This window comes from Adiantum capillus-veneris, chromosome 17 (assembly GCF_014529385.1).
Source record: "Adiantum capillus-veneris isolate H3 chromosome 17, ASM1452938v2, whole genome shotgun sequence".
Lineage (NCBI taxonomy): Eukaryota > Viridiplantae > Streptophyta > Polypodiopsida > Polypodiales > Pteridaceae > Adiantum > Adiantum capillus-veneris.
The window spans coordinates 86,024,760-86,038,795 of NC_140947.1; positions in this window are offsets into that span (position 1 = coordinate 86,024,760).

Sequence of the window (14,036 nt, forward strand, 5' to 3'; positions counted from 1 at the left end):
ACAGGTCGAATTACACGATGGTTGTTAATTCTTCTTGAGTTTGACTTCACCGTTGTTGTGAGGCCTGGGAGGAAACATGTCATGGTGGATCATTTATCTCGTATCCCTAATGGCGAAGCTCCTACGGGGGTTGATGATGAATTGCCTGATACTCCTTTGTTCATTGTTGAGACAATGCCTGAATGGAGTGAAAAGATTGTTAACTTCTTAGTTAATGGTTTTCCACCCAAAGAACTACGAAAAGATATAGCTCGAAAATTAATCAAGGAATGCGAACCCTATTGCTTACTGGCTGGAACTCTCTATAAGAGAGGAAAAGATGATGTTCTTAGACGCTGTGCCCGCGAAGATGAGTATTTATATATTCTACAAGAGGCACACATGGACGTAGCTAGTGGTCACTTTTCAGGAAACTTGTCTGCCCGAAAGATCTTACAGTCAGGCTATTGGTGGCCCACTCTGTTTAAGGATGCATCACTTTTTGCAAAGGGATGTGATGAATGCCAACGCTTCAAGAAGCCGCAAAGAAGTGATAGGATGCCTCTACATCCCATCAAGGTAACCCAACCATTTGAAAAGTGGGGCTTAGACTTTGTAGGACCGATTAGTCCGGCTGCACGTAACACACAATCACGATATATCATTGTGGCTACCGACTATGTAACCAAATGGGCTGAAGCAAAAGCAACACGAAAGGCGGATGCAAAAACAACAGCTAAGTTCCTCTTTGAGAACATTATCACACGTTTTGGATGCCCCTTTGAACTTGTGAGTGACAATGGAACTCATTTTATAAATGAAGTAATAAAAGAACTCACATCAAACTTCATGATATCTCACCACAAGTCTACACCCTATTATCCCCAAGCAAATGGCCAAGCTGAGAGTACCAACAAAACTCTCATCTCCATTTTGACAAAGACAGTCGAGGCTCATCGCACTGATCGGGACCTAAAGCTTACATCAGCTTTATGGGCTTATCGTACTGTGTATAAAGTTGCTATTAATTGCACACCGTTAAAGATGGTGTATGGCCAAGAAGCAGTTATGCCATGGGAGTTTGTCATTCCTAGTCTTCGAGTAGCTTCTCAAGAAGGTTGGGATGGTAACCCCTTAGTGGAGCGATTATATATCCTGGAAAGGCTAGATGAAGAAAGGCAATTAGCTGTGCGAAATGCTCTAGTGGAGAAGGATAGGAGAAAGAAGTGGTTTGATAGCCATTTAAAGGATAAAGACATCAAGGTTGGTGATAAATTTCTTATGTACAGGGTACATAATGAAAAGAAGAAATTGAAATACGCTGGTAAGGGACCATATCGAGTGTGTGAAATTACCCCGTAAGGTACCATTTGTGTGGAGACTCTAGATGGAGTTGAAACCATTGGATTCCTTAATGGGAGTAAATTCAAAAGATATTATGATCCTCTAAGCCAGGAAGAGTTGCAAGCCATCCATCAAAAGAAGGCTACCAAGGAACAAGCAGAGCTTTAAAAAATCCAAGCAAGAGTTGAGGCTCGAGAACGACAACAACGTCTTAGACGCCAACGAGAGGCTAATCTGGGAATCACGCAAGCATTTTTCAAGGACACAGATGACGACTCATTAGAATCTGAGCCACCCCTACGATACCCAATTGAACTAAATAGCCCCTATGGGAAAGTACTATACAATGCCTTATTAGATACGGGAGCTAAACACAATTTGTTATCCTATGGAGTTTGGTGTCAATTAGGGAAACCAACCCTATCCCCGAGTACGATGCAAGTCAAGGGCATTAATAAAAAGAAAACTGCTATTCTTGGAGTCCTTCAGACCCCTGTTGTCTATGACAATGGAAGCATAGTGCAGAAGTTTCTAGTCATGCCCGCGGGAGCTATGGAAGGCAACGTAAACCTGGGACGCACGTGGATGTTGGCAACCAAATGCACTATTGATTGGGATACTGTTAGTGTCACGACGCGACCACCGACTCTTACCCCTATCATTCAAGCAAAGTCACCTATGTTGCAAACTCTAGCAAAGTTGAAGGATAGCCAACATTCACAAGCCAAGGTGGTTAACTCGTCTTTGCCGGCTACCCATGAATCTAGCACTTCAACACTTGTAGTTGCAGCAAGCAGTAATATTGCGAGTACTCAACCTGCACGACCTAAGAGTACATATCAATGGGTCCCCAAGGCCTTACTTCCAACTACCTCAACCCTCCCATCCATTCCAAGAAAAAATTTCTCGGGAAAACCAAGAGCGCGCCCTAGGAGAGTCAAGACCAAATCACGATGGATTCCAAAACAACTATTAGAAGCCCAAGGCTACTATGATGGAAATGAGCATATTTGGGTACCTAAACGTAAAATGTGTCCTTCCCTATCGACAAAAAACCCATATGAGTCAAACAGTGTAACGCTAAAGCCAATGGCAGACCGTGGGAAGGGAAAGATCACAGAATGCTGCACACCTAGTCCAGAGCTAGTTTGGGCTCCAAGGCAAAACCAATTTATTCCACCTAGCTCAGGAAGGGGGGAGTTCCATGAAGCTTCTAGCTCCTCATGTAATACATCCATAGAGGTAAAAGATTCTACACAGCCTCCATCTATAGTAGTGGACCTCCATGAAGCTACAAAAGAATCCACACCTCCCAGTGTTCAAGAATCACCCGATGAACCACTTCAAGTTCGATCCTGGGAGAGTACCTTACCACCTTTGCAACTTGACGAGGCACCTAGGGTAATAGAAAACTACTGGCAAAAATCCTCACCTATTACCAACTGGAACAATTGGTTTCAAAGGGTGACGACATCATTTCAAACGGTATGATCTACCCAAGGAAGGGGGAAGTGTTTGTGGACATCCATCATTCACTTGCTTCCCTCTCAACCTTTCTCCCTGACCTCTTAATCTCCAATCTTAGGGAATGTATATATAAAGCCTTATACTGACAAAAACAAGATAAAAAAGTAAAAGAGCAAGAGCCATAACACAAATCATAAAAACAAATTATGCACAAGAACACGACCCTTGTAATATTTGCACTCTAACCATCATCTATTTGCGTGTACAGATATGGCTAGTATGCTAGAGTCATCCACTCCTGCCTTGGGTGAGAGGTACCCTCGTTACTTTTCACAAATATTTCACATGGTCTTTCCAGTGCTTGCATGTGAATGGGATTTGATAGGTACGCTAGCATGTGAGAGGAATTTTGAGGAGTTAGAATGGCTGATACGTCTCTTGACCACGTCTGATCCATACTTAGTAGAGAGCGTTTCTCCCATTGCACAAGCCTACCCTTTTGACCAAGTTGACTATAGGCGTCTAGTGACCTTCTTAGTAAACATGGGCACCTATGATGAAGAAGAAAATTTACAGGACTACACGGATGGCACATATGGTCTCATGGATGATGACTTTGTTTATCTCGACGACGAGGATAGGGGTTTAGCCTTAGGGTTTCCCCCGAACCTCTACAATATCCTATTCCCTTGACTCTCTAGGGGAGTGCAAATAATTAGGTTAGGGTTCCTTATGTTTTTTGTTGTGTTCAATAAATGTTGGTACCTTTTCCCACTAATGTGCCTCCTGGAGGTATTCCTTTTGTTTCCTAGTGTGTACAGGAGCGTGTTGCTATTGATAGGATTTGGACCTTCATGGAATATTTATCTCGACTCACTCTTCAAATCAAGCGCGACCATCGACACAAACAGGTGTTTCTTGTCCATTAGCATTGCCCCTTATCTTTTTTGCATCTATGATTGCCAGCTTTAATTCTGATTGGTAGCCTAATATTCATCGCATTTGCTTAGTATCAAACATTTAATTCAATGTAATTTTTTGTCATAATCACTTGTCTATGTTTTAAAATCAAGCAGTCCGACAAACTAGTTTGACCAAGTTAGGTGTTAGAAATCTTCTCTTAATACCATGGAAAATGCCTTCTTAATAATTAATGGTTACTTAGGTTCTTAATCCGATTTAGGCAGCATTGTGTGAAATGTACTAGGGCTTTCTAGTGAGCTTGACCCTATTGACCTTTAGCTTAAGTATTATAAAGGGAGTTTACTAGTGTGATGAGCCTGGGGAGGTGTATCAGTGTTATATGACCCCCCAAAGTTACAAAATTAAAATGCTAAAAATGAACAAACAAAAAATCAAAGTGCCACACTGTAAAATCTTAAGCTGGAAGAGAAATCTCAGCTTGATTTGTTACTTCACTCACATGTATTGCCTATGGTACTAGAGCCCTAAAGGTTCCCAGTATGGGCGCTTTTACTTAAAAAGCAAAAAACCCAAGGCATACAAAATAAGCACACACATCAAAATTTAATCACTATGAAAAGACTTTGGGGGGTCAAAGAAAAAGTAATCAGTCAGGCGATGATTTCATGAGAAATTCCTTTTATGGTAGCTTAACTACAAGGTCTTCTAGATATAGCCTCTAGTCAGCCCTCGAACATGAATACTTGGCTCTCGCGATTAAACAACTTAATTGACCACAGAAAATTAAGAAGCTTACCCATGGTATTAATATTCGAACTCTAGTGCCTTTCGACCGACAAATTAGCGACCCCAGACTTGTTTAATTTTTTACCTTTACATCTGTTTATGCATTTGATTACATTGCAATTTAATGTTCATTGCTAACATATTGTTTGAAATTCTTTTACCAATCAAATTGTCTACCTAAAACTGCATATGCTTTTTAATCACTTATGAGAATGCAATTACTGTGCCAATGTTGTTTGATTTTGCAGTGACTGAAGAAGGCTAAGGACATTCATCTCAAATGCTCTTCCACCTCGACGACTAGCTTCAACTCAATAGCTTCCGAGGACGAAATCTACATCAGGAAGGGGGGCATGTTAACCCTCACGGCTCACGGACACCCCATCACCTACAACGGACGTGTATTATGTATTTGGTAGAGTCAGGTACCGGGCTTGTCGGACCAATAGGAAAAGGGTAAGAGTGATCGCCGATGAGAGGCGCACTCTAACTGGGACATTCAAGGGATTAGTTGGCTAAGCATGGGCGCCCAAGTGTGAATGGGGTGAGCTCATATAAAAGCCAACTAAACCTAAAATTCACCCATTCTCTCATTTGTGCAATAGAAGAGTGCTCTTGCTCCATCTCCATCTCCATCTTCTTCTTCTTCTTCACCTCCTCGTGTGTGTGTGTATGTGTGTGTGTGAGAGAGAGAGAGAGAGAGAGAGAGAGAGAGAGAGAGAGAGAGGGAGGGAGAGTGTGTGTGCGATCGAGCATTACGAAGGCACGATGGCGGCGAAGCGGTTGAGCGCGGCACGACTACAGCTTCTTCTTCATCGCAGCGAGGAATCCTCCACGGCAGGAGCATAGAGCGGTGAGTGACACACCATTGCCCTCTTTTGAGCTTGCTAGATTAGTCTTGTTGTGTGCTTGGAGCCATTTGTGGCTCGCACACGGTGTATGGGCAAGTCCCTTGCTTCGACAGTGCGGCAAGGAGCGCACACCTACTTACTGTACACAGAAAACTAACTACCTTAATACACAGAGAATAAACACAGTACGTTTGAAATCTTCATTAACAAAGAAAACTAACTACCTTAATACACAGAGAATAAACACAGTACCTTTGAAAACTCCATTAACAAGAAAAACACACAGTATAACACCAAATCCCTCTTCTCAACACACACACACACACACTCCTTCCCTACCTTTCCTATAATTGAAATTGCACCACAGAGAAGCACAGAGTGCTACTCGAGCTTAATGCACGGCATTCCCCGGTAGCGGCGCCAAAAATGTGCGCTTATGTCGCACGTGTCAATGCAAGGAACTTGCTGATACACCGTGTGCGAGCCACAAATGGCTCCAAGCACACAACATGCCTAAACTAGTAAGCTCAAAGACGGCGATGGTGTGTCACTCACCGCTCTACGCTTGCTTCATGGAGGATTCCTTGCCGCGAAGAAGAAGGAGCCGCCGCTTCGCCGCGCTCAACCGCTTCGCCGCCGTCATGCCGTCGTCGTAATGCTCGATCACACTCTCTCTCTCTCTCTCTCTCTCTCTCTCTCTCTCTCTCTCAAGGAGATGAAGAAGAAGAAGATGGAGATGGAGCAAGAGCACTCTACTATTGCACAAATGAGAGAATGAGTGAATTTTAGGTTTAGTTGACTTTTATATGAGCTCACCCCATTCACACTTGGGCGCCCATGCTTAGCCAACTAATCCCTTGAATGTTCCAGTTAGAGTGCGCCTCTCATCGACGATCACTCTTACCCTTTTCCTATTGGACCGACAAGCCCGGTACTTGACTCTACCAAATAAATAATACAATGTTCGCCGTAGGTTACAACGTCCGTCGTAGGTGATAGGGTGTCCGTGAGCCGTGAGGGTTAACAAGTAATGATGAGGATCACAAGTATTTTTATTAAGTCCTTTGTCATGAAAAAATGTATTAGGGGCATCAAATTCAATCGAGTACCTTCACACGTTTCAAACCAACTTGTATTATTGTTGCAAGTTGGCTCATTATCCCCACACACACACACACACGTGAGATTCTTATTCCCACTTTGCCAGAGACCTCATATCTGGAAAATCCAAACCTCGGAAAAGTCCCTAAGAGCACGAACCCTACCACGAGAATCCACTTCCATAGGGTGGTGCATAATTTTGGCTTACATGGAAAGCCTTAGTTTCATTATGTCCATGACCAAAAAAAAAAAGGACCTTGTTGGTCACTAGGAAAGTGGTCTTAATACAAGAAAGTTAAGTACACCCCTTTCAAGTGCATGCATGTCTCATCATATTCTTGCTCTTGCTCATAGTAGGAGAGCCATCAGGCCGCCTCTTAATGCTTGGAATACTGAGAGAGAGAGAGAGAGAGAGAGAGAGAGAGAGAGAGAGAGAGAGAGAGGGACAAAATGGACATTGCTCTATAGGTCCCTTCTCAAAATCTAGTCTCTTGGAATTCTCAATCAGAGGGATAATCTCTGAAGCAATGTAGAATACTAAGCATGGTTTGCCCAAGTATGTGGACACATGCTCGCACTACACGATTGTTTATCATTTGTTGGTCCTGTTTTGGGTGCCTCGAGGGTGCCTCATTCTCGGCAACATGCACATCCTCTCGTTTCCTACCTCACCCTCACTGTAGTGAATTAGACCACATTCAAAAATATACATCCACATGGCACAAGAATCTGATGAATAGTTTCTTGTCTACCAAATACTTAGCCTTGGCTTATATCTGCATCCTAAGAGAACTATGGCATCTAGAGAAAGACCCACCTGGCATCTGCTTAAAACAGCCTAGAGCTTGCTTGCACTATAGCCATTACTAGTAGTACTACAAGCACATCATCTGCTACCTCCATGCCCAAGTCAACAAGATTGAATGATTACAGTGGCGAAGAGGATGAGGATAGTGACTCCAACCAGCTCTTGTGGTGGCAGAGCCAATCGGCTCTTGCAGTAGTTGGCCTCCTTACAACGCCAGGGTCTCAAGGCCATATCTCTAAACTATGTAGGGTCTCTCTTTGTAGGCCTGCCCTATCAGCATGCTATGCAAAGGGCTACAAACTTAGGGGAGGCTCAATGAAGGGTTGACCAGGGGCTGATCAAACTGGGTGCCAAAACAAACAGGTTGGGCTGAGAGATTCGCGCCACATTTGGCATACATATTGAGCAAAGCACTGGAAAGCATAGCATGATTCTTCAACAAGCGCTCTTATGAATGAGTGTTTTTTGCATGTTGTGCATTTGGTGTTTGTTGCTCTAGTCATCATTTAACAGATATACAAGTTGATGCAATACGTGCACACATGCTTGTGCCCAAAGATCAAAATTGAAAAAAAAAAAGCAGAAAAAAGTCATGAAAATCCAATGAATCCAAGGGAAACACGACCATACACAAGTATGGTTGGGAGGTGGCACCGTTCTCACCCATTTATATAATATGTAGGGATGTGCCTTTCAACGTCTGTCCTTTTTTGTACCCCGATGTTGGAGTTGTGATATGCTCATCTTTGGTATTAGAGGATGTCCTTTTCCATCAAATTTTGTCCGATGCAAGACTTGTATATCTGTGATGTATATTTTCAGCCTTGAGCTATGTTGATTTTATTTTTGCTTTGCTATGTTGATGGATGGCAGGTATGTTTGTAACAACAAAAGATACTTCTCAAAGAAGCATAATGACAAAACACGATGAGAACTGGCTATCCCCAGGTCATATACTTGACAATTATCTCACGCCTTGCAAAATCCTCAAATGTGATCACTTGACCAACCTCTTTAGTAAGCCTGCAACCAAATTTGTCAGCAACCCTCTTGGCTATAGACATTGTTGCCACTCTTTGAGGTTGTGTGTCACCAATTTTCCCTTTTGTTGTGTACTTGATTTTGCTAGATATTGTGTAACATGTGTTGTTTTCCTTGAATTAGTTTAAACTAAAACCTGGTTCTCATGACCTGTTCTAACCAGCACGTTTTTTAGCATATAAATGAGAAACAAACCTTCGCTTTGCATCTGCAAGTGTAGTGAGCTTCATCTTGTGTAATGTCATATTTCCCTCATGCTATGGAAAAGGATTTGACCCTCATCTAGTGACTATAAGCATTGGGAACACTAGCAAAAGTGATTGCACTGGAAGAGGTGCCCTCTTATTGCATCCAGAGGCGACAATAGTCCAGAGATTGCTCAGCCAGCCATGTCCTCCTACATCGTATTCCTAGCAACTTCGTCTCGAAGGTAAACCTCACTAAGCCAATGCCATAAATTTTGTGGAGTTCTTGCCACCTCTACATAGCATTTTGAGCCAAAGTCATTTGCAGCTCTGCACCAGTACAAAGCCAAGGCAGATTTGGTCATCTTTTATTGTTACTTTCAACTATTATGCTCACAACACTCTGTCTTTGTACTTGAGGACATTAGAAACAATGCAAAATTCTTTGCATTATTCCATTGGCAACCTCACCATACTCCATACATCATTTGCTGCATTATAATCAAATAGAGTTGGTTAGTGTCCCTCTAAAAAGAAGAAATCCCTATCTGTCACCTTACAATTGGTTGTCGCCATCTGTGGCTTGCGTCCAACCGTATGGCAACCACCTCTCTTTTGCATGTGCCCCCAAAACTGGATGCCCCCCCTGGTCGCCATTTTTCACCCGTAAAGCAAGCACACTTTTTGTCTATTAAGAGGTTTCAATGTTGGTGATTTTCTTAGGTTGCACTATTGGTGATTTTTTAAAAAAAATTTGGGCTTTTTGGCTCATTTATTCTCCTTTCAGTATGCATTGGAAGAGCCTTGAGACATATAGGTAAAGAAATGGTTGCTACCTATGGTTTTTTAAAGGTATGGATCTCTGTTGGTGGATAATCTATGACCTTGGTTATTGGGCGTTTTCTTCCTTAAACTCTCGGTAACCCTTCACGCTAGTTTTCAAAACAAAGTTTTATTGTTCCCCCTAGGGGGTTTCCACCTCTGGTTGATGTTTTATGGTGATGCGTTTTAGCCATAGACAGGCATGTAGGTTTTTGAATATGGCCTTAACAAGTGGAGTCTTCTGAGTATTGGTGGATAGTTTCCACCTCTAGATTGTGGTTTCTAGAGATATATAGTTTTTGTAGGTTTTTGCACCTAAAGCCATATAACGGCGCTTACTTTACTTGGTTACAAACATCTCTTATAAAGATGTTCATTTAGTCGAGATATTTTTTCTGAGATACTACTTCAAAAACATCTTATTGGTAAAAATAATATGGTGCTTGGTTTTGAAGTACAAGGTTATCAATGAGAAGTTGTCACTAACCTTGCCTCAATACTAAGTAACACATAGCATTAAAGAAGAGGGGGGTAAGGGGATCGATGGCTCGGAAGTGGACGTAAGAAGGCCGAGGCGGATTAAACCCGGACGCGTGGGAATCGAGGAAAAATGGGGGCACGTCAGTGCAAAAAAATGAGCCAGACGTCAACCCGATTTGAACCCAAGGCCTCGTTGTCCAGATTGAGACGCATGGGCTAACCATCTCACCTATACGCACATGCTGTTACCTTGGGGTTGTTTTTATTAGGTTTTATTATTAAAACATAAGCACTACCCGGGTTTACTCTGTGTGGCCGGGTTTAGTTTTGAAGTATATATCTACGACTGCGATCTCCCTAATTTTTGTGCGCGAACTTCTCTGCCCTCGATCCCCTTAACCACCACCACCAAACACAAACACACACACACACACAAACAACCCCCGCCCCCCCCCCCCCCCCCCCCCCCCCCCCCCCCCCCCCCTTTTTCTTTAATGCTATGTGTTACTTAGTCCTTAGGCTAACCTTGTTTGTGTGTTGTAGGTAAATTTACATTGAAAGGAGGTTGGGTTGGATTATAACACGTCCAATGATCCCGTACTAATTGGATTCCTTATATAGTATTACAGTTTGGTTTCTAAAATAAAGGAAAGACCCAGGTTTTGCTTTTGGCCATGATTCGAGAATTATTTTTTATAAGCTCTATATAGGAGGGCCTTTTCATTTGGGTTGTTCATCTCCTAAAACCATTGGCCTTCTTTCTTATTAACTTTGTGAAAGAAAGTCATTAGGTACAAGGTCTTTCCCTTCCTCCAATTGAAGTAGAGTCCCTAGGTTTGATCATAAGCTATGGACTTTTTCTAAAAAGGGCTTCTTAGCTTCAATCCAAATGGAGACTTGGCTATTATTGGGGCTAGCCAAGTCCGGATTCCTCATCAAAACAATGTAGACTTAAAGTACTAAAAGGTGTGCATTTCCTAAACAAGGGTGAGCTTGTTAAAACTCCATTCACCATGACCTTTTTGGATAACACACTCATTAACCTCTCCTAGTGGTTCTTACACTTCTTATTTGACCACATCCTCTTTTACTTCTAACTACTTAATGAATTTACTTGACATTTAAACTCTTACAAGTCTTGGTGTGTGTAGCTCTAGAAGAAAGACGTTAATCAAAGTGAAAGCCCCAAGAAACTACTATATGTACAATGCCTTTTTGCCAAACAAACTTTTTGTTGTGAACCTTCCTAAGATTTTCTTTGTGGAAGCATTCAACATTAAGTTTGGTAATCATCTCCTCCTTGAAAATACTTTCATTGAATGGAAGTATTTGGAACCGATCAAGAGTATCTTTTCTAGAATAGGACTTTAAATTTGATAGTCTTCCTCCTTGTTTTTGTAAGGATAATATTGAATTTTGTAAAGATTCAGTAGCATTGGGTCTCATGTTTATATCATAGATCTTAACTTTATTAAGGATAAATTTGTCATGAACCTAATTTCTTTTGGGTTTAACCATGTCCCCCTAGAGCCCCTTAACGCTCACCTGCTCACCTGGCCTTGGCCATCTTACTAAATTGCTTTAATAAGTTTAAAGCAAAAATACTCCAACTAGAGGAAACTATCAAGCATTATGTAGCTCTCATTGTCGGAGAGATCTTCTCACACAAAATGAGAAAAATCGTGCACCCTTGACTGGTCCATGAGACTGGTTGGTTAACACCAGCATCTATACAATTGATTCAAGATTGAACTAGGAAATTCTATATTGTAGGATCAACAAAGCTCCCAACAATGCCTCTTTTCTATGCCAACGGCTAGTTTGGCTCTCTGTTAGAGATAGACTTAATGGTCCTAAGTTTCATCACCCAATTTTGTTATTGATTGAACAAGTAGAAGTTGAACTCACATCCCTTGGATATCCCAACAAATTTAAGAAATTACATGTTTTATGTCCTATCTACAAGAGCTAAAAAAACATATTTAGGTGTATTTCAGATGCATCCAATTACATCTTCACAAACATCAGTCACGACATAATTTCATGGTGGAATCTTAGATCAGCAAAATTCCTTGCCTCTCTGGGAAAGAAGCAAGCAAACATCAAGAAACTTCTTAATATCCCTGTCAACAATATTTGGCTGATTAAGAATGTTTCAAAAGTCTTCATTAATCTACCCTCAAAAATTTACTCACTTTTTTTGGCTGGCATAACACAATGTTATAAAAACATTCCACTAATTGCTTCTTTGAGCTCCTGCATGTCCTGGAAGAACTCATTAACCTTGCATATCAATCTAAAACAAAGAGGGATATACCAAAATCTCCCTAGTTAGAGAGCCTCAATGGATAAACACCTTTAGGATAATTCCCTGATTCATTGCAATCAGTGTGACGTAACAAAGATCCTCCCTTGGCTGCTCAAACATAATTTTGTTCAGTCAAAGAATACTTTTTTAAAACAACCTCTAAGTATCCCAATGGGATTGTCATGTTCACCAGTAATGTGTAATTTATACCTAGCCTTGTTTGAGTATAGATGGTATCAAAAACATCTATCTTCCCCTGATCAATCCACAAAGTGGCGCCATTCACGCATACGTTTTGGTTTATGGAAAATCTCCTTGGCATAAATAACCCTTTAATCAGGGAAAAACTTGATCAAGTCTATCCGGATTGCCTCAAAATTGAGCCTTCACTATCTCCCCCCCAAAAGAAGATTGTTTCTCATTGTCAAATAAAGTCATTTACCTTAACCTCGAGATTCCCCTCCAGCAACCATTGATAGTAAGTAACTATGAAGTTAGGTTATGTTGGAAAAGATACGCTTGAAATTGTCACTACCACTCACTCACTCTGTTAATACCTGCATTTTCTTACTTCACCTCATTGTGTATTCCTCATCATCTTCATTCATTGCTTTTGAGAAATTTACAAACTAAGTTTTGTTCAAATGCGTTCAAAGACTAGATGTCACAAAAACTTTCATCAAAGCACTCTCTAAAAAGTGATGGCCAAAAATCGGGTTTGATATAGAAAATATCTTCTCTTTGATGAGGTAGCAGGCCTCTCCTCTTGGCGGTTGCTGCCTCAATTGAGTTAGGGTGCTTGGGGAAGGGGAGGGCATGCGTGTGCGTGCACACACACACACACACACGTGTGCAATATTCTTATTTCTACTTTGCTAGAAATCTCACCTCTGGAAAATCCAAACCTGGGACGAATCCCTTAAGGCATGACCCCTACAATGGAAACTCACTTGAAAAGAAACCCCATAGTGTGCATAAATTAGGATTCAATGGAAAGCCTTGGTTTCATTAAATCCATGACCAGATCAACTTATAACCTTGATGGTCGTTTGGAAAGTGTTCTTAATACAAGGAAGTAATGTGCACCCCTTTCGAGTGCATGCCTATTTCATCGTATTCACGCTCTTACTTACACTAGGAGGGCCATCCACCTCTTCACCCTCAGAGTACTAACGCAAGGGAGGTCTGCTACAAATCCTCCAGCCATGTTCTTACATATCTATCAATAAGTTTATTGCGATTGATATATTATTGACTGTTAAACATATCGATCAATAAAACTGCTGGTCGACATTAATGAGTATAAAAAACGCCTACATTTTTGCCACCTAAGCATCACCCACCTTCTATAAACTACAAGGTTAACCCAGACAGTGAACGGTATAGAGATTAACTAAAAAATAATTAAGTGAGTTTTAAAAGAAGAAATTCTAAATAGGCTACTTTAATGTAGCTCAAAATAGAATGGCATGAAGTTTTGTATAGGTGGATAGTGGTCCTTCTTAGACTAGGAGCTAGTTACATCTAGCCATGCATTCTTCAAAGTTGGGAGATGTTCTTATTGATTCTCCCAAATTTGGTTGCAGGTTCCACAAGTATATTTTCTTTCGGATTCACCTACCTTAGGTGATCCAGCTACAAAGGTAGAGACTATTGGAGAGTTATGGTAATTATCCATGGCTCTGGTGTTCTCCCTTCAGAGGGGGATGTGGGAGTTAGCTTGACGGTCAGTTTTTACAGATGAATTCCTTTTGTTTCTAGTGGTTCCATGTGTAGTAGATAGGATTGATAATCTATTTGGAAGCTTTTCATAAAACCTTGTTCTTCTCTTGTAGAGCTTGGGTGTCAAACAAATTTTTTATGAGATAAACTTTAGTGCTTGTAATCTTACTCTCAATATAGGATACAGTTTTGGCCTTTGAGCTAATACTATATTGAAA